Source organism: Acomys russatus, chromosome 7 (assembly GCF_903995435.1).
Source record: "Acomys russatus chromosome 7, mAcoRus1.1, whole genome shotgun sequence".
Taxonomy (NCBI): domain Eukaryota; kingdom Metazoa; phylum Chordata; class Mammalia; order Rodentia; family Muridae; genus Acomys; species Acomys russatus.
Genome location: NC_067143.1, coordinates 38,768,831 through 38,789,849, shown reverse-complemented (window position 1 = coordinate 38,789,849; position 21,019 = coordinate 38,768,831).

Sequence of the window (21,019 nt, the reverse complement as noted above, 5' to 3'; positions counted from 1 at the left end):
TTCGTGTCTCAACCAGTCTCAGAGCTATTCCCTTGTAGTGGGATTAGGAATGTAAATTACCTGCTTGTTATGCAGTTTAAATTCTTTACATCCTGATTGTAGCCCCCTCCCTCATCACCTCCAGATCCTACTTTCCCTCCCTCATCCCCTCTCCTTCCTTCCCTTAACCCTCAGAAAGGGGGGCCCTCCTTCCCTAATATCTGATCTCAGCCCATCAAGTCTCATCTGTACTACCTGTGTCCTCTTTCTCTGTGGCCTGCGAAGGCCACCCAGCCAGGGGGAAGTGACCCACATTAGGGGACTGGAGTCCATGTCAGAAGTAGTCCCTACTCCTCAGATTGTGGGCCCCAGGAGGAGACTGTGCTGCCTATGTACTGCCACTGAGCAGAGGGTCTAGGTCCTCACCATGCATGGCCTTGGCTGGTGCATGAGTCTCTGCAGCAACCCCCTCCTCTGCCTGGATTTTTTAAATGTATATTTTATTTATTATAATTTATTCACATAACCTCCTGATTGTTATCCCCTTCCTCTTATCTTCACATTGCCACCCTCCCTCCCTCTTCTGCTTAATTCCCTCCCATAGACCTCTGCAATAGCCTATTACACCTCATCTGGAGAGTCTGCATCCCCTTCCACTAGGCTGTCTTGCCAAGGGGCAGTGACCAAATAGTGGGCACCCGAGTGCATAGCAGAGGTTCAGGGAAAAAAAAAAAAGAACCACCAAAGGAGTCTGGGAAAGGTATGTTGAGCTAAGAGGACATCTGGACGAAAATTACCAATAGCTAATTGAGTATGATCATTTGTCCAGTTAGCAACTGAAATTTGTGATCTTAAGAAAGATGAGGTTAGCAAAAGAACCCTAAAAAACATTGACATTGAAGATCTGGGCTGAGAAAGTGTACAAACTGACAGTTCCTCTGATCTTTTCCACTATAGTGTACACACTAGGCACACTGAGAATGCAATCACTATCATTAGCATGACATATATATGTGCAATGCTGTTTCCATCAATGACCTCCCAGAGAAAGGCTGATTCAGACTCTAAGCATTTGATTTTTCAGTCATCCTGTCAGGAACAGTGAGAGGTCACCTGAGGATGGGAATAGAGGTCTTCCTGTTCAAATGCATCATATACACGTATGAAAATAGCATAATGGAGCCCACATTTATGCATAATTAAGATAGGCTAATAAAAACAGACAAACAAAAAACCCAAAGATTTTATGTGTCTCTATAAAATCCACAAATGGGTGAAAGAATGTGACATTTATCTTTCAGAGCCTGACTTATTTCACTTAACATTATTATCTCCAGCTGCATCCATTTCCCAGCAAATGACACAATTTCACTCTTATGGCTGAGAAAATTCTGCCCTCCGTCCCCTTCCCTCCCTCCCTCCCTCCCTCTCTCTCTCTCTCTCTCTCTCTCTCTCTCTCTCCATTTGGATATATGCCTAGGAGAGGCATAGCTGGGTCGTATGGTAATTCCACTTTTAGGTTTTCTGAGGGTGGTCTATACTGATTTCCATAGCAACTGCCCAAGTTTGCATTCCCACCAGCAACAAGTAAGGGTTTTTATTTCTCTACATCCTCACCAGCATTTGTTGTCATTTTGACTGGAGTGAGATAAGATTTGGACTTAGTATTACTTTCCTTTTCTCTGATGGAATGATGTTGGACACAATTCATATGTTTATGTTTGTACAACATCTCATTAGCCCATTTATTGATTGCCTTAGTGTTCCAGTGCTGTGAAGAGATACATGACCAGGGCAAGCCTTAAAGAAAAGCATTTGGTTGGGAGCTTGCTTAGTTTCAGAAGGTTAGTCCATGACGATGGTGGCAAACAGACAGACATGGTGCTAGAGCAGTAGCTGAGAGCTTTACATCGTGGTTCCCAGACTGGGGCTGGGGGTGGCACTGGGGCCTGGTGTGGGCTTTTGGAACCTCAAAGTCCAACCTCCAAAAGGGTGACACACCTCTTCCAACAAGGTCATACCTCCTAATCCTTCCCAAACAGTCCACCAACTGGTAACTAAGTATTCAAATGTATGACCCATTCTCCTTCAAATCACTACATTGATTGTATTGGGTTTTTTTTTTTTTTTATATTTAGCTTTTATGAGTTCTTTGTATATACTAGACATTAATCAGCTGTATAGATAGCAAAGATTTTATCTACTCTTAGGTTGTCTCTTCAGTCAATCCGTTCCCTGCCGTGTAGAAGCTTTTTAACTTTATGTCTCTGCATTGCCAATTCTTCTTTCTATTCCCTGTGCTATTGGCGACCATTCAGAAAACCCTTGCTTATGCCTAGACCTTGAAGTAGTTTGCTTATAATTTCCTCAAATAATTTCAGAGTTTGGGGGACTTTCATTGATTTCTGATGCCTTTTGAATTTACTTTCGTACAAGGCAAGAGATGTCGATGTAGTTTCACTCTTTGATATGTGGCAATCCATTTTCCCAGCACCATTTTTGAAGAGGCTTGCTTCCAATGCATGTTTTTGAGATGTATATAAAAATTCAAGCGGCTGTAGATGTATGGCATTATATTTGGCTCTTCTATTCCATTGATATGCTTTGTCTGTTTTGAACCAGAACCACATTGTTTTGTTACTGTGATTCTGCAGTATAACTTGAAATCAGATGTGATGATGCCTTCAGCATTCCCCCCCCCACCTACTGGATTTCTTTGGCCATTTGGAAAAGTTAGATTCTATATAAATTTAAGACTTTTTTCTATCTCTGTGGAGAATTTTGTTAGAATTTTTTTTAGTGGTTTGCATTGAATCTGTGGGTTGCCTTGCATATATAGCAATTTTTATACTATTAATTCTGCCAACTTGTAAGCGTGAGTGTTTCCATCTTCTAGAATTTTCTTCAGTGTTTTTAAGTTTTCGCTGTGGAGGGCTTTCACTTTCCTAGTTGGTTTATTCCAAGATACTTTATGGAGGCTGTTATAAATGGGATTTTTTTCAATTATTTCTAGTCTGGAAATTTGCTTACTGGTATATAGAAAAGCTACTGTTTTGTGTATGCTGATTTTGTATTCTGTGACTTTGTCAAAAAACAATGATCATTTATAAGTGATTTCTGATTGTACCTTTAGGTTCTTTCATGTATAGAATCATGTCATCTACAAATAAGGATGTTTTGGCTTCTTCCTTTCTTATTTGTATCACATATATTTCCCTTTCTTCTCTTATTGTGTAGGCTGACTTCAAACACTACATTGAATAAAAATGGATAAGTAGACATCCTTTGTCTTGTTTCTAATTTTAGTTTCTGTCCATTTAGTACAACACTCACTGTAGATTTGTTGTATGAAGCTTTTGTCACATTGAGATATAGTCTTCTATTGTTTGTTTCTTCAGAGCTCTTACCATCTTATTTACTGTGTCAAAGGTCTTCTCTGCATCTATTGTGGTTTCTGTTCTTGAGGTTGTAGGATGGTATAAATTTACTATTTTGAGTGGGTTGAGCCGTCCTTGCATCATTGTATTGAAGATAAACTTGATCACGGCACACAAGCTTTTTTAATGCTTTACTCAGTTCAGATTGCAAGTACTATATTGAGATTTTATATTTATGTTCATCAGCGAGATTGGCCTAAATTTGTTTTCTTCTTTCTTTTGTTGGGTCTTCATCCAATTTTAGTGTCAGGGTGAGCGAGGAGTTTTTAAAATAAAAATTTTCATGCAATATATTTTGATCATATTCTTTTCCCTCCCTTATTTCTCCTAACATCCTCTCCACCTCCCTACTCATTCAATTTTATGTTCTCTCTCTCTTCCTCTCAAAACAAAAGAAGAAAATAAAAATCAATTAAAAAGTCAAGATAAAACAGAACCAAACAAAAAGTGCCCCGACACACCGTGGAGTCTATTTTGGGTTGGCTAGCTACTCCTAAGCAAGGTGCTTGCCTCGGTGTAGCTGATACACCAAGTGACACACCACTGAAGAAAACTGATTTTCCTTTTTCCAGAAGGTATCAATTGCAAATAGCTTCTTCTTGGTTGGGGTGGGGCTTTATGTCTACTTCTGCTTTCCAGTGCTAGGATTTTGTCTGGCTTGGTCCTGTGCAGGTCTGGTTTGTGCTGTCACAATCTCTGTGTATTCATAAACGCATTAGTCCTCTTGTGTCTGGATGACCCTGTTTCCTTGCAGTCATCCACCACCTCTGACTCTTACAATTTTTATGCATCTTCTTCCACAAGATCCCTGAGCCTTGAGGAGAGGGGCTTGATAAAGGTATCCCATTTAGGTCTGAGTGCTCCAAAGTCCCTCACTCTCTGCATATTGTCCAGTTGTGGTGGCCCTGGATATTTTAAAAATAATGATTCACTTTCTAGTTTATGGAATAACTTGAGAAGAAAGGTATGGTAGAATTCAGATATTGGGAATTTAGAGATGGAATTCATGATCCTCTTTCCCCATTGAAGGAGATAAGCTCTTAATGAGATAACCACTGACAGCAAAGGGTTAGCATTGTCATGGGTCACACCCAGGATGGCACATGGAAAACTCCATTCTCCACTGGCTTTTGTAGTCACAAACTTTAATATCTGTTCTATTATAGTTCCAATAGTTTCATATGCCAATACGGCCAGCGACTAGAGAGACAGACAGAGTCCAAGTTGAAGGATCATGATTAGAAATTATGACCCTATATAATCAAGAGCCATGAGGTTAGAAGACTCCAGCTTGTGAAAAGTTGGAAAACATTTGCATTGATTTGGGTTAAAGAGGTAGGTAAGGGCATGGACACTGGCTTGGAAGTTTTGCCCTTAACCAGGTTTAAAAAAAGAAAAAGGAAAAACTCAAAGATTTCAAAGAAGGAGTCAGATCCAAGAAATCTTCAAGACAAAGTTGAAAAGTTTTATTCACAAATATGGAATGCCAGGCTCCTACTTAGGGAGTGACAAAGCGAAGGGTGTGGAGTGGAGACAAAGCCAAGGGTACATATACAAACCCTTTAGGTCTCCTCAGTTTTTTTTAGGGGGGCACTTAGATGTGCCCACTAGTCAATGGTACAAAGCTAGGGTTGACAGAAGATGGAGCATTATTCAGGGGACAGATAACCCTGGGTTGCAAATTCCCCCAAACAATCCCTAGCTGTGCATTTCTGCCTTCCCTTGGGATTACAAAGAGGTGCATGTCAGAAATTCTTGGAAGCTCTTGAACTTTCTAGAAACCACCATATTAGTGGGCTTTCCAGTTGCAACTGAGTGCTCAAAGAGTGGGCATAACCAGTTTTCTTTCCCTCCTTGGTTATTGATACATGAGACTCTAGTTCAGTGACTGGATCATTTCAACTACAGGTTAGGAAAAACAAAAACAAAACGAAATGTGCCAACTTGTTCTAGTCTTACCTGGATGAGATCTGACAGTGCCTGAAGCCATGGTACATCCATTGGGTTTGATGGATGTTCCTGGTTAGGGCAGAAACCTGATGGATTTCCTTCTACACAGACTCCTGGCTGCAAAGAGGTCCTAATTAGGTACATTTTTTCATCAACCTCAATGTTGTGGCCCAGAGCCACATCTCTCCAGCCCTTCAAATGGTCTCTCTGCTGCTGCCCCTTTAGACTACCACCTCAGAGACCTTGCAGGAAGTGAGGGTGATGGATGTTCTCAATGATCTCATGGTGTTTTGATGGTCCTCTCATGTGTACAATCATAGCTCTGTCCCTTTCCAAGCCAAACCCAGCCTGTGCCAGGCAGGTCCCTGAAGCAGGGGGCCAAGCTTCCTTTGGCCTGGGTATCTGGAGCCTCCCCTCCAGCTCCCACCATCTGGTTCCCAAACAGATTCTGCTTTCCCCAAGCCTCTGCCTTCCTTCGTTTCCCACAGTGGGGCCGAAGAGATTATGCATAAGCCGGGAGCAGAAAGCTTGGGTGTGACTTTAGCAGAGTCACAGTCTTTGACACAGTCGCTTGCTGGGTGATGGTGAGCTTGAGAGGGGCGTTCTGTGTTTGGAGAAGCAAGCGCAGCTGCTTGGCTAATGGTTTGGCTTTCTTTCCCTCCTCGTGTCACTTGTAGGCATAAAAGGAGGCTATTTTCAGTCTGAGAGCATCTCTGCCCCCAGTGTGGTGCCATTTGGTTCATACACTCTATGACTGACTTCCATCTGCTGCTACAGAGAACACCTCGCTTTTCAGCCCCTCGAGCAGATGGCCAGGAGGGAGAGCCAAGTGTGGGAAACAGGCAGAGCAGCTGAGAACATGGGCAGGGGCTACTGTTGACTGTGTGGTCCCGACAAAATTGCATAGTTGTTCTGAGGCTAAGCTGGCCCATACAGGAAAGCAACAGCAGCAAACCCTAGTTCCATTTTACACCGAGGGATTGAATGGGAAGGAATAGGATCCCAGGAAGGAACCAGAGAGAAGGGGTGTCATGGTTCCTTGTTGAAATGAGAGTATGCGGGTGTCTCCTCCCCTGGAAGTGTTAGCCTGTGGTTTCTTATAGATGTTTGAAGCTAAGTACAAGCCATACTGTGGATTAGAGCCGACTTCAGGCACACTGGGATTCCTCAGATGGTTGGCCAGAAACAAAGTGCCTCATCTGGTGAGGCCTTTGCTGTTGACTCCATCAGGAAAACTTCCTCTGGCTGCCTAAGGCCAGAACTCAGGACAGGGATGAAGACTGGAGACCCTCCCCAGAGCCCTAGTCCTCTTCTAATATGTCCCCATAGAGCCACAGGCCAGCTCTCTCAGAGCTCTTCTTCATCCCACAGACCTCAGAGATCTTCTCCCTACTCTTCCGCAATCCTCACACTATATATATATATCCTATCCTGAGGGCTACCCTATCTTGAGACCGGATGTGGGGGGCCTTGTCCTCCCATTTCAATCCCACCATGGGCTCCTAACAAGCCAGGTGTGGACAGATCCTAACAGGTTTACTGATTGTCATGGTGATGAGGAAGGCACTAACTAGGCATGCCCAGTAAACTGTGTGATTAGACTGAGACTCAGGGAAAGGAGCATCAGAGAATGAAAAGAATTAAAAACAACAATGGCCTCTTCCAGAAGCCTCTTCCAAGGACACACCTGGAGGTCAGGAGTTCTTACATCCTCTGCTGGGAGGTGTCCCCATCTCACAGGGAAGGGGGGGGGGACCATGAAACAGTGAGGAAGTGGGAGAGTGGAGATTTCACCTTTTAGAGGTGCAGATTAATGTACCCGTAGACTTGGATCATGGAAAGCATCACATGGGTCCTATTGGGCCACAGGCTTTTCCTCTAGGCTAGGACTGTGATTGCCTTTGTCTCACCAGTTCAGGGGAGATGGCTTGTGAAGGTTCCTTTGGGGTTCCCAGGGAAGGAGGTTGCCTTTGATTAGCAGAGTCTGTCAGGAGCTTGTGAGAGGGAAGGAAGCATCTTCCCTCTTGCTTTCTTGACATTTTGAAGACTTTGCTATGACTCCCTGCAGCCCTGGCCACAGCCTCAGCTCTCCACCAGGCTCCCTACACTGTTGTCTCCATCTGTTTCCACCCCCTACCACGAGCCTCTGAGGGCAACTCATCATTTCACACTTGAATCTCAGGTTCCTGTCGTCCTTTAGGATTTTGACAGAAATTGCCCTTCTCCTGGTATCTCAGGTGACACACTGGCTGCAAGTGGCCTCAAGAGTTCTGATTGTGTCTGACCCCCACCCCCCTTCCTCAGATACAAGAGGCCCACTGCTCTCTACCTCAGACCAGCAACCTTGCTGGTCTGTGCTGTGTTGACTCTTCCCCCAGTGCTTGACACATCAGCAAATTCCACTCTTCTGTCTTCTTAGTAGGTGGCAAAGCATTATATCTGGTTTTACTAACTCATTTTCATTCATAGCTTGAAAAACTCTTACTAAATAGGAAGGACTAGTTGGTTTTTATCATTGATTCCCCTAACCTTCTGGACTTGGCTAGGGCGGATGCTTCATTTTCAGGTTCCCAAAAGGTTAGAGTCCACTGTGACAGAGGCCCACCCATCAGCTCAGAAAAGGCCTTCCATGAACCTGTGAAGACGCAGGTTCCTCTGAAAACCCAGCTTTTATCAATTTGTGTTGAGGCACAGAATGTTCTGGGATTTTTCTCCAGCTAGCCATTTACTCTTAAAAATAACTTCCATCTCCGTTTGTGTTTATGTGATTTCTTCATCACCTAAGGAGGAATAATGGGTCCCCTAGACCACTTATATGTCTCATCTCCTGGGTTTTCAGAACACACCTGCACTACAGGTTGCTTTAGTCTTGGTTCCTCCATGGATGGACAAAGAGAATCACTAAATGTGGTGTACCATGTACTAGGTGGCCACCCTTGTCACTACGGGCTGACCTGAGGTACGTGTAAAATGTCATCCCTCAGAAAACCTCTATCACAGTGCCTCCCATTTGCAAGTAGACAAAAACCGAGGCTCAGGGAAATGAAATGATGTGGACACTCACTTGTACCAGGATAAAATTTAAGTTAACGCCAAGGCTCCAGCCCTCAGCTCCACCCTCAGTGAGGAAGGCATTATTTTCTCCTCTTATTTTTGGAAATGTTTATAAGAATTTCCAGGACAAGCCTGACCTGCTATTTAAACCACTCCAAATGCTGGGCACCTGCCAAGCCGCAGCACGCATGGCCAGGTTTCGAACAAGTAAGCAAGGCCATTGCACTTTTCAGTAGCATCTGAGATAAGAGCAAACGTCTTCATCAGCCGCTTTCCCTGGAGCCAAGCCTCCGACTTCTGTGTAGCCAGGGAGCTCAGGTATCATCCAGGCATCCTTCAGAGGAACTGCAGGATGCACGGGGACTCTTTAAGCTTCAGGAGTGTCCCTTCCTCACTAAGATCTGCGGGCAGTCATCCCAGGAAGCTGTTTGGTTGCTCGACTACATGGCCATAGCAGGCTGTCTGAAGGTGCATTTAATATGATCCGAACACCTGAAACACTATAACTAAAGGGAGATGCAAAACAAAAGAAACACAGCAGCTGGATCTCTCTTCCTATTTGGGCACTGTTTTACACTCTCCTTTGCAATTGCGCAAACCTGTGCACGCAAATTCAGTCTCTGCTCTTAAATCCTTTTTCCTAGGAAACCCTCTGGTCACTTTCACTTGCTTAGTGTTAACTAGGCAACTTCTGTGTGAGTAGGCGTCTCTGTAATTGGGAGGGGAATAAACAAACACACATACACACACTCACACACACACACAAACACACTCATACACCTATGTATGTGTGTGTACATGAAGTCTTCAAAGACTTTATATAGCAATGCATTTTTCTTCACATGTTAGGCACTTTGTATTTCTTCCAAGATTCATTTCCTGTTAAGTTTTCAGGTGGGTGATTTTTGTATCTGATCAGGTGCGTATTTGCAAGGCATTCTTCGCTCCCGTAGACCCTGTAGACTTCCTCACGCATAGTAATCCCCATGGCCCTAGGTTCTGAGTCTTGCTTTAGGATAGGCAGGAAGGTATTTCCGTATAGGTTGGTGTCCATCATGAATGTCACATGCTGTGTAGTGCTGTCTTATGTCATCGTAGCTAAGGTTCTCCCAGGTTAGTAGTGTGTAGACTGAGTTGTGGCGTCATGCAGAAGCTCTCAATGTGAGCTTCAGACCATGGAAGCCCCTAGGCTTCTAAATTCTACAGGCCTCAGGTCACGGAGTTTCCACGTGAGCTCTTGTACTTAGGACATATTGTGTGCCAAGGCAGGGGTCAGAGGCCACATTTACAGCCACAGTTTGGCCCAGGGAAGTACTGCCTTTCACCTTTGTTACTTTAATTTGAATACTTTCCAATGCAACATTCATTCTTCAGGGCAATGTCCACAGTCTCCACTGTTCTGTCTTTCATTTGTCACCTACCCGTTCCCTACTTATGGGACATTCTCATGGATACATCTCTTACCAATCCCTAAGTGGAGGTTGTGTTACATGTCCTGAGTCCCACAGTATGAATCAGGATTGAACATGGCATTTGTCTTTCTAAGGTCAGGTTCTCCCCATCAACTCCACTGTGCCAACTTGACCTTTCATCATTTCATTAGCAAACTGTTACCAACATGGCCCCAAAGAGAAATTCATTCCCCGGCTCAAAATACTTAACTCAGGACTCTGTACCTGGGACTGGAAGATGGATGGGAGTAAGACAGGACAGGATGGGGAGAGAGGGGAGGGAGGGAGGGAGGGAAGAGGAAGGAGGGAGGGAGGAAGGAAGTCCTTTCTTAACATCCACCAAGCAGTGGATAGAAGATGAAAGGGAATTAGCCTATTGAGGGAGACTACAGTTAGCCTGATTTATGAACTTTAGTACAAATTCAATGACAGTGAGTGATCTGTATAGCATTTTAAAATCCCTAGCCCTCCCTCTCTGGAAAAATCTCATTAAAAAACAAACAAAACAAAACAAAAAGAACCCTAACAAGTCATAACAAGAAACAAGCATGTTAGGCTTGTGCTGACAGTTCAGGAAAGGTGTACCAGTGCTCCCGTGGTGTGGAAAGACTGGGACAAGCTTTAGTGGAAAGGAAGTTAGAATGGAAACTTCCTTCCATTCCCTCAAGACCAGCAGACCTCTAAGACAGCAAAATTAAGGTAGCAAATTACCAGTTTGGCCAATCTGCCAGCCACCTAAATTGTCCCCAACTTGCCTCATTTGTCAGAATCTCAAATAGGTGGCATGGGGTGAAAAAGGGTATAATCAAAAGGTTAAAGGAAAGAAAAGAAAAAAGGTTTCTCACTAAGAAAAGCACTTAGGTTTGCCCTACGACCTCTTCCAGAGCTGGCTATGAGTGTTCAGTCCAAATATCACACTGTTTAAGATACAAAGGCTGTAAACCACTTGAGCTATTGTATCATCAAGCTTCTTGATTTGAAATATGTAGTTTGAAGGTTGAACTCATGGTTTAAACAAACTCTATATCTCATTGTTCTCAGAGTAAGTCACCTCCCTCCCTCTCTCCCTCCCTCCTTCCCTCCATCTCTCTCTCTCTCTCTCTCTCTCTCTCTCTCTCTCTCTCTCTCTCTCTCTCTCTCTCTCTCTCCTATATTCCTGAGGATGTAAATAAACCCCTCCAGAGTATTTAAGACCCAGTGTGTAGTGAAACTGGATCTAAGAAAATGGCAGTAACTTGTGGGTTGCTGGGCAACTTGTTTGTCCCAGCTGTGCTGCAAGTTCCATCATGACAATTGTCTGTAATAGATCATGCTCGGTGGCATCTCTCCACAGGAGTGGTCTTCAGCAGACTTGAGATTAACTTCAGGCTTCCAAGACAGTTGAATTCAGCTGGGCCTGAAACTGAGCAGGCGTCCAGAGATCAGAAGTACAGCCTGAGTTCTGGATCTTTTCACCTCTTTTTGACTGAAACATGAAATACTTATCTACAGAGGATATGTTCATATGTGTATATGTTGAGTTAGCCAATGTCACAGAGAAATGTGAAGAAGCAACTCTGTCACCACACAGCTGCAAGAATGTAGTTGACAAGTATTTAGAATTCTAAAATACTAGAAAGGATGTTTTGAACTTTTTTTTTTTTTTAATACTTAGCTCCTTCCCCTTCTCCTTGCACAGAGAATGGTTGATGAAATCACAGGAGCAAACAGTCCCTTGGCAGCTCTGCTGGGGATCCTCAGGAGGGCACACACACATACATCCCACCACTGCCCCAAGCACTCCCTGGGCGCCCCACCCTCAGAGAGCATATGCTATGGTCTGGTTATTTTCCTCTCCAACTTTCCATTGTTGCAGGCTCAGTTCTTTTATTCCCTTCTGCCACTTGAGCATCCTGTGATGCTGATTGGTTGCTTGAGCATCCTGTGATGCTGATTGGTTGCTGAGCCAACACAACCTCTGCTTTTTCTTGAGGGGTGCACCTTCCCCTCCCTTTCCCATTGCCCAGTCCCTTGCTTTCACTGCTGTGTTGAGCTTCATTCAAATTCCACTGATGGTTCCCACCCTTTTAGGACACCCTGCTGCATTTCACACACTTCAGGTCTGTAGCCCTCAAACTGTTCTGTGGAACCCCACCATAAACACAGAAGTTTCTCAGGTATTTTGGAGGGAAAAATAGCCAGCTGGGCTTCACCCCTGTCCAAGCAAAGCAGGTCTCTTTTTGACCTGTTAAGTCTTGGGAGGTTGTGCAGGCTTATTAGGTCAAGGTGTTGCAGCTCAGGCTCTGGTCCACACATGGATGCGCTTAGATGCCTGCTCTACAGCACATCATAGCAGAGGGGGGAAGCTCCAAGGGTCAACTAAACACCTCAGAGAGCACTGGGCCTTTACTGGGAGGATGAAGAGGCTGGTAGACTACTTCCTGTAGGCAAGTTCCTTGAGTATCACTGTGCATAATTGTCCTCTCAAACATCTTCAGGCTCTTGATTTTCTCTAAGAGCCTCTTGTGAACTGATGCATCTTAATCCAGTGCCCCAGAAAGCAGGCGTGTGTGTGTGTGTGTGTGTGTGTGTGTGTGTGTGTGTGTGTGTTTATGTGTCCCCAATGGATGACCAGACCTGGGCCAGAGGTCTCGTCTATGCTTAGCCCCGTGTTCATATTCTAAGGGGATCTGGGACAACCCTGCCTAGAATACTCCTACTCACTCTCATGCCTCCGTGGCCCAGGTTTTCTAGTCTGTGCTGAGAGCTTTCACATAAGCTTTCTTTGTTCAGCACGTCTGTCATCAACTACACACCATTCTGTAATTTGGTTTCTTTTATATCTGTCTATTGAACCACGGTCAACTTTCTGCAGTAATTATCACTCATCAACGCAAAGCCTCAGCCGAAACTGCAATCACAGCTCCTGCTGGCAGGCCATCCAGATCCCTTAGGTGTCAGCCTAAGAGCAGCAGGGAAGAAGAATGGGGCATCCCTTAGTCTGGGGTGTCCTGCTGGTTCTGGAACTCCAATTTCTCTCACTTGACTGTTCTGCCACAGCTAAAACCAGTATTGGGGATGCTGGGACCTCTCCCTCTGTGTCTCAAAGGCATATTGGGTGAGATAGGCTCCCTGAAATTGCTTTTATTGAATGGCTTATGTAATTTTGTTATATGGTAAGCAAGTGGTGAGTCCTGAATGGATCCTACCCCTTAAGCTTTCCATGTGGCTTGGGAAGTCAACTGAGAAACAGTTATGGTGTGTGGGACTGGGTTGAGAAGCATGGTCAGGGAGATTGTGACGTCTCCAACCTGGAAGTTGGTGGCTTTGGGAGGCTGATGGTAACTCTGGGAAAGAACTAGGCTGAGGCTGAGGGTGAGGCCTGGGCAAAGTACAAGGTTCCGAGGCACAGCGAGGAAAGGATCAGGCAAAACACAGGCCACTGGAGTGGGGGAAAACAACAGTAGTGGCTTGCTGCTGACATCCAAGGCAACCGTAAAGTCAGGCAGGCATAGGGGCAGCCAAAGCATTTCTGAGTGACTGATGCTGAGAGGGTAGAGGAAGAAGCAGGCTCAAGGATATGATGACCTTTGGGAGAGGCAGCTGGATCTGTGCTAGCCAGGCCACCTTCAATCAGGCCGCAGCTCCTGGACCAAGAAAGGATGGCCTCTGTCTAGGTGTCCCAAGTGTGGACAGTAAATGCCAGATGCCTTCAAATAACCCCATATTATTAACGTTTAAAAGCCAGGGCTGGAACTCCTGGCTCCTAGCTCTCTGCTTCCTTGTCCCGGGCCCTCTCCCTACATATACCTAAGTTCTGGGTGTCAGAAAGTTTTGCTGGGAATGTCAGACTGAAGGTCAGTGTCCTTAAGCTAGCCACAAGTCACAGCTTGTCATCACTCTTCCCAGAGGGCCCTGGATGCAATTGCTGGCCCTGTGGCTCCCCTCAAGGTCAATAGTAGCAACTTCCTTTCCTTTGGCCTTCCCCAGGCTGGTGTCTGTGCTGAATCCTGAGAAACCCCGTGACTGAGAGAAAAGGGACCTAGTGCAGGCATTTCCTGGCTGTAACTCTGTTGTAATCCTCACCTGCTCAGTCCTACAGGGCAAGAATGTGCTTAGGAGAGCTTGCATGCCTAGCATACACCGCCACAGAGCCCTTTCTAGTCGCAAGCTTTGATTTACGAAATCTGGTTGGAAGCTTTCGCCCTTTCCACATTTAGCACGTTTCTGTGGGTGCAAGCTGGTATTATTAGAGTCATGGTTGCAAGGAGTGCATTCTTTGATCTGTGTTGTCTTCAGGTCACTGTACTGGACTCTGCTCCAAACTGCTGTAGCTTTGAGTTCAAGCAAAGTGTGTGTGTGTGTGTGTGTGTGTGTGTGTGTGTGTGTGTGTAAAACAAGGGCAGAGACAGAGAATCCAAAGAAGTTAGAAGAGGGAGGGAGGGAGGGAGAGAGGAAAGGAGGAAAGAAGGGAGGGAGGAAAAGGGGCAGAGAGGTAGAGTTAGTTCATGCAAGGCATTTCCAGTTCCACTTAATGGATCACTTTGGTCAAAACGTTGGTAGAGACTGCACATGTGTCAACATGAGGATTCAGGACCTGCCATCACATGAAGTCTCAAGCAATCACATGTTCTTCGCTTAAGTTATCTCAGAATGAGCTAGTGGTGGTCAAAGTGTGGCAGGTTCATGAAGAACTTGGCATCTGTCAGTGTTTCAAACCCTAGATATTCCAGGTATCAGTGTCTGCTGAACTGCCCAACTGACCCAAAACTCTGCTTTTTTTTTTCAAAAGCAGCAGTATTTTTTTGCTTATGTTTTTTAAAAATATATTTTATTAATTTATTTATATTACATCTCAATTGTTATCCCATCCCTTGTATCCTCCCATTCCTCCCTCCCTCCCTTACTCCCCTCCCCTATGACTGTGACTAAGGGGGACCTCTTCCCACTGTATATGCTCATAGGGTATCAAGTCTCTTCTTGGTAGCCTGAGCAGCAGTATTTTTATTTCCTCACAAATCTACGATGTGGGCAGCTCAGCAGGGTCAGCTGCTTTGGTCGTGTTCTGCTTCAGTTGAAAAGCTGGAGCTGGAACGATCTGAGGTTGCTCACATGCCTGGCAGCAGGGGCTGCCTCCCCACAGAGACCGCCCCTGGGCTACAGTGGCCTTTCCACGTGGCTGTCTGGCTTTTGCGCAGCATGGTGGTTGTGTTTAGAACTTAAAAATAAGGCAGGAGGAGTGAGAAGAAGAAGAAGAGGAAAAAGAAGAGGAAGGAGAAAAGAAAGAGCACTGCCTCCCCACCATCTGTGGATGGGGTAAGTAAGTGGTATTAGTATAAACAATGGCAAATAGTTAATCTTCATTTTTTTTCCTCTCAAAAGTGTTTTTATGGTTCTGAGAATAGAACCTAGGGCAAGTGCTCTATACTGAGCTATGTCCTAAGATGCTCATAGACACCCAGATCACCGTGACACGTGTGTCATATGTGGTGGTCCAGGCAAACAAGAAGATGGGCCAGAAGTCAGGAGCTAGACAGAAGATATCATCAGACTGTGTTGGCAGAACCAAGACATGAAGAACAAGCAGGAATTCCTAAGCAGAGAAGGGAGGGTCCACTTCCCACCAGTGCCTAGTCCAGCACAGGAGCATAGAGGCACCACCAGCATCCATCCATGGGTAGCACTTGTCACACCCTGGGTCAGGTTGGCCCTGGGTGGTGTTAAGCCCTCTGGGGACAGTCAATCTGTGCTCTTGAGCCCATGGAAGAGGCTGATTTGATGGAAGTGTGTGGAATCTGCCAGGCACTCTCTTAACAGTTTAAAGCTCTGGAGTGGCCCATAAAGTCTTGGAGCACACGTAGTTTTTAACTTTTATGGATTGAAGTCGTAATTGAAGACCTGTGTGTGTACACCTGTATATCCAGAATTTGGAAGAGCCTGGTAGTTCTTACAGGTTTTCTCTTCCTTAGGAACTGTGGGGAGGTGCCTCAACCATCTCACTTTCCCACCACCAGTCCCTCTACCCCACTATTGTCCACAGGTAGGACAGGCTGGAGCCTGTGCCTCAACTTGTACCGTGTTTTCTCTTTTTAAATAACAATGACAGTAATATTAGGTGAAAATGGAAAGATCTACACTTTTATTTTTTTAAGTGGCCTTTTCAAATGCTAAGTGCTTTGTTGGGAAACATCAAAATAGGTCATGTGTAACTTGGTCTGCTCATAAAAAAACCTCATGCCTGGTATATTTAGAGAGGGGAAGAAACTTATTTTTTTGTAATTTTTTTTTTGGCTTTTTTTCCCTCTTTTAAACCAAAAAGTGCCTGGAAAATTCCTCCACCCTCTCTACTGCTGGTGGTTTTCCTGGCTTCAGAACCCTAGTATGGGCTTCTGTTTCCCTCGCTAAAGAGGGAGATATAGTGAGCTTTGTGGGACATGAACTCTGCCTCTCAGGGGGTGTCCTGACAGGCCTGGGGCTGGTAATGGCCAGTGTGGCACAGTTCCGAGGCTAAAGTGCCTCATTTTGTAAATAGGTTAGGTGGTAATTTAAAGTAAATTGTTTTGACCACGCTCAGCCTTCCCTGTAGCTTGTGTTGAGGTTTTGTCCAGTTGTACCAAAATATAAGAAGCATCAAAGAAATACTACTGAAGGCTTTAGGAGTAGAGAGGGTTTGATGACATAAACTCCATTAAGAAGGGATCTGAGAGACTGGTGAGCTAGCTCAGTCAGCCACGCCAGGAAGGCACAAGGATGAGTTCAAGCATTGCACCCACTAACGAAGCTGGATGGGGTGCCACATGCTTATAACCCCAGTGTGGGGACAGGTAGATCCAAGACCTCAGCATCCAACCAGCATAGTCAAATCAGTGAGCCCTGGGTCCCAGTGGATGGCAGCTGAGGATTTCGCCACCTGAAGTTGACCTCTGACCTCCGTGCGCACGCACGCATGCACACACTTGCTCACCAAATCACAAACTAAAACCCAGCTCAACCCCCTTCTTTAAACATGTATGCGCTGTTTCCGTCTTCCTTCTAGTACCACCTAAGCTCCCCAGCTCCTTCCTTCTCTTCCCTCTAGCTAGTCTCCAGTCCTCACTCAAACCAAGAGTTTGATTTTCCATGTTCTGTGAAGTGTGGTCTAGCATCAGTTTCCACGCCCGGTTTCTACAGTCCAACCAACAGGGTGTTTGGCAAATGTTCTCTAAGGACGTTGGCTGCAGAAGGCATAGTGGTGCTTCATAACAAGCCAGAATAGTATACAGTAATGTGAGGACCAAATCTGAACACTCCTAAAAGGTCTTCTGAGTACTTGGATGCACAGAGCCCTGTTGCGAAAGTTGTATCTCTCGCCTCTCCCAGCTTTCATTTGCGCTACCCTTCCAGGGCAAGATCCCTCCTTGAGGAGACATTCAGCAGTTCCTATCTCTGCTGTTATTGTGGGAACATGGTCCAGCCTCCAGCCAGACTCCTGGAGCTACTAAACCCTCAGAGTAGTCCCGAGCATTCCTTGACATTCTGTGGCTGCCTGCAAGAATCTAGAAAGCATAGAATGCCAGGCAGAGACCTCAAGATGTGAGGCAAATCGTGGCCATGCAGATCCTGTGATTGACAGATAGACAAACGAGTGTACAAGTGGCAGGGGCTGAGATGTTGATGGGGTGTAAGGAATGTGGGATGTAGCTTAGAATCATATAAGCAAAGAGATTCCCCAGGCTTTTCTGGAAGAGCTGTTTAATGTGGCAAGACCAAAAGGAATGCCACACTTTGTCCATGACAGCCTGGTATGGAACACTTTGCAGGCCATCAGTTTGTGTCCGTCCCTCAAAACATTCCTGAGAGGTCGCTGGAAGGGAGAAAAACAAACAAGAGTTGTCTAGATTGAAAGCCACCGGGTTCAGTCAGCGAACCTCTGAGTTTTGCTGTGCCAAGGAGTTAGTTATGCTGGCTTGCCGGGACTCCTGTGCTAAGTGCCGCCATATGTTTTCTCCGTCCTCATCTGCCTTTCATCAAGAGAAAGTGCACGGATATTGCAGAGCATCTGAATCAAGCGTCCTCATATTTACTTAGGGACACTGCTAGTTCACGTTTCTTGCTATTCAAGATGCTCACTTGTGGAAACAAAGTTGTCCCAGATGAGCTGAGCTCACGGGATAGCCAGGATGGTGGCCGATGTCATCCACCCCACCAGGAGGTTTCACCTACACCCGCAAGCCTTCTCATCAGGTTGTGGTTTCCTCATGGAACTTCTCTGGTCTCTGTGTAAGCAAGACCCTTGGCTCCATTCTGTCCCCCTCTAGCTCTGCCCCGGGTCTCTGCAGATATTCCTTCATCCTTGCTTCTGACTCTCTGCTTGCCCAAATCCTAAGTGTTGCTCAAGTTCAGGTGCAGTGTTCCCTCTCTGCAGCAGATGGGTGGATTAAACTCCTTGGTAATATCTGAAGCCTCAAAGTTCTCTCTATTTTTTGTGTGTCTATCTGGGCTTCACATCTACCTCACTTATGGAGAGGCCTTACGACATCTTAATGGTCAAGGTCATTCCAGAGCCTGGTCCACAGTGCTCACACAGAACCCTCAGACAACACAATACTTCTGCTTGGTCTCCTTGGGTGGGAAAGGAGGGAATTCCCATTTACTTCCTGAGATCAGAAAGGTTGGGCAAATAGCTTCCGGGTTTCAGCAAGGAAAAAGCAGAGAAATATTCAGTCTCGGGCTTTCCTGCCCACACATGCAAGCTCCCTTCCCCTGCCTGCTCTGTCTGACTGGCATCTTTGAACTCGGGTATCAGAGTTTGAGTCTTGGGGTACCTAGCACTTAGCTGAGCATAATCAAGGCATCCTGGTGTGTGCAAGACCTTCAGAGGGATAGGAAGTGGAACAGCAGGTCTGGGTGAGGGTGGGCTGACACTGTGCTGCTCTGACTAGCAGGACAGGAGCAGCAGTGATGTCACCCCACTCCCTTCTCTTCATCAGAAGACTTGCCCTGCTCTGCACACAGGAACCTCTATTCTAAGTAGGCTTGCCAGAAGAGAATGCTCTGGAGTCAAGTGTGTGTGTGTGTGTGTGTGTGTGTGTGTGTGTGTGTGTGTGTATGTTGGATCCCTAAGTGAAAGCTGAATTAAGGGGCTGGGATATAGCTCAGTTGAGAGAGTGCTTGCCTAGCATGCTAGAGGCCTTGGGTTCCATCCCCAGAATCACAGAAACTGGGCGTGGTGAGTCTACGTCTACTAGCCCACCACTTGGAAGATGAAGGCAGGATGATGAGCTACAAAGCCAGTTTGAGACTAGCCTGAGCTATGTGAGACCATGTCTCAGGACACAAACGTGAACTAACACAGAGAAGTTAAATTTGTCTCACACCATGGAGTGATGAGATGGAACAAGAGGACACGGGGTCATGGCCATCAGAGGAAGTCAGGGAAAAAAGTCATGGGGTCTCCAAGATTTATGATAGCCTACCTCCTTCATCTGGTCCTGGAAGAGTACCAGTACCTTTAGCTACTGCCTAGCAGGCCAGAGTTCACACCGTCCCCTGCTCTACCTGTAGGGTGAGCATTCGGCAGCCCTGTGCTATGAGCAGAAAATGCTGTTTGTTGTTTTCACCACTCCTACAACGTCTTTGCAGGCTTGAGAAGTCAGCTGGCCTCAGGGTCAGGCCATATGTCTGGCCTAGGGCTCACTTAGTGGGATAGGAGCAAGTGCCTTGGATAGCACTGTGGTAGAACTTTCACCTGCCTACCTCCCTGGGTACCAGTGCAGCATCAGGCACCAAGTGGACTGTGTGTGTGGTGGCTTCCATCCACGTGCTATTCCTTCTGGCTTTTATCAAGCATTTCTGAAGCCCTGTTTGTGTTTCACCACAACAGACTCATCACATGCCCATTTATCCTTTCAAGTTTCCCCCATGATGGCTGAACCCTGGATAGCTGTGGAACGAGAACTGTAGGGGTGGGGAACTAACTCGTCCAAAATCAGCTAGTGAGGAAAGCAAGGTGGAGACTTTGAGTTGGGGTCTTTATGAAATCTGTAATGTTTAGGTTGCCCCCAAACATGAAGGAAGAGAAAAGCACAAGTTCCCAATTCTAGCAGGAAGACAGAAGCCAAAGAGGCCAATGTTTGCAGGGGTTTCGGGGAGTTAGGACCATAGGGTAAAGGGATGGGAACTCCATGCCATTAGGATCAGAGATGAGTCTCTGCTGTGTCCTGCTCCTGAGAGGAGGAGGGAGTGCTGGACTCTACAAACTGCCAGTTCTACAAGCCACCCTGGCCTGTGGGTACCCTCCCACCTTTCTGGGCCTCTGCTGGCTTGTCATCTCTGCCCTTCTTCTTGGCTCTGCCTCTAGAACTATGGCAAGGCTGCTGTTATGAAATATGTGCTTGGGTTTTCTGGAAACTTCTTGAAGTCGGAAAGAAAAGTCTGCCTGCTGGTTCTGAGATGGCTTCCTTGCCATCATGCCTCCCCGAGGAAGTAAACAGGCCTGAGCTCCAAGGAGCTGACTGGGACACACTGCTCAGATTGTAGGGTGCCACCAGCCTGAAGTGTGGGCAATCAGCCTCGGCCTGCAGTGCCCAAGTGTTTGCCCAGGTGCCCTGGGCAGACCAGCCTGGGGTGTGTGGGGGTTGGGGAGGCACTGTGGCCTGAGGAAGATCCCTAGGGGGTCCAGGCCAAGAAGCCAGATATGTTTGATGTTACATTAAAAATCCCAGAAGTCTTCCTGGAGGGCCTGAGCCCAGTGGTCAAGAAATAGGCAGCTTGGAGGCTGCCTGGCTCCCCACTGTGGGGCCACCAATGCCTCAGCTTCATTAGCTGACAAAGCCTCTCTCTGTCCTCACCAAGCTACAAGCAGAAAAATGTACAGCCTCTCTCCCAGCACCTGGGGCCTTGGCCTGGGATGGCATGAGGGTGCCCTCCCTCTGCATCTCCCAGAAGAGAAGCTGTGCCCAGCTGAAGCAGCAGCTGCAGCCCCCTCCAGCTGACAGCTGCTGGAGTTGCAGAGTTTTCCGGCAAAGCTGGAACTCCAGAAATTTCTCAGTTGTTACAAATTCTTACAAACACTGCTGTAGGCTGGCCTAACCCCATCTGCTGGCCAGACCCTGTCCCTGGGTACTGAGTGCGTTTGTGACTATTGCTTTCAGCTTGCACACACCCAGGGCCCCCACCTTGCCAAGTCTC